At 43.8% G+C, this 771-nt stretch overlaps 1 long non-coding RNA gene across 1 annotated transcript in view; it reads right to left on the minus strand.

Annotated features, from left to right (window-relative positions):
• Positions 1-256: 256 nt before the first annotated feature.
• Positions 257-771, minus strand: part of LOC103471234 (uncharacterized) — an 898-nt gene continuing 383 nt past the window's right edge. The window contains exon 2 of the long non-coding RNA XR_534609.2: positions 257-745. This is a non-coding gene — a long non-coding RNA (uncharacterized LOC103471234). The remainder of the gene's footprint in view (positions 746-771) is intronic.

Below are 771 nucleotides of genomic sequence, written 5' to 3' on the forward strand. Positions count from 1 at the left end.
CATTGTGATTTAAAGCCCACTTAGTGCAGATCTAGCCTGATTAGGGTCCAAACAGAGGCACAGATACACATGGTGGCTGGGAACTTGGCCCGTATCTACAGTCGGCCTAATTATAAAGCAATGTAAAACTGGAACCATGTCAGCAAAGGCTGGGCATAGACCCAAGTCTGTCTTGTCACTACAAGCAGTAAGGATGATGGCAAATGAGTAAAATTAATTTCTGTTAGAAAACTGAAGCAATCCTAGGGTCACCAAGTCTCCATAGCAACCATTTATTTTAAGACTTTTGAATACATCTTTACCAGAATTGTCAATTACAGTGGAGGGTTCTTGTGTGCTCTCGAACCAGAAGGGTAAATATTTAGACGCCGGTTATGTCTCCGACTATCTGCTTGGCGAAAAAGGCTCTTGCGCTGTATTTCAGGTGCTTGGTTATGACTTCCTGTTAGGATTTGTGGCTACCATTTGCCTGGACGATGCCAAGTACAGTGAAATGCACTGAAATATCGAATATTGGCTTCTGAAAGTTTCGCCATTCAACTGTGATCCCCTTGGATATCAGGCTGCATTTATCCACTTGAATGACGTTCCAGTCAGGCGGATCAGTGAGCTGATGTCTCGTTCATTCCTGGCACATGTCTTATTGCCGTCTCTATAGAAGAGTTGGCTGATCGCTGCTGCTCCACTTCGGAACCACTGCAATTCCTCGCTTCTTGTCATGATCTGGCTATGGGAGGATTAGGACCTGTTCCACAAACTATATATTATATA

Source organism: Poecilia reticulata, linkage group LG10 (genome assembly GCF_000633615.1).
Source record: "Poecilia reticulata strain Guanapo linkage group LG10, Guppy_female_1.0+MT, whole genome shotgun sequence".
In the NCBI taxonomy this organism is placed as follows: Eukaryota; Metazoa; Chordata; class Actinopteri; order Cyprinodontiformes; family Poeciliidae; genus Poecilia; species Poecilia reticulata.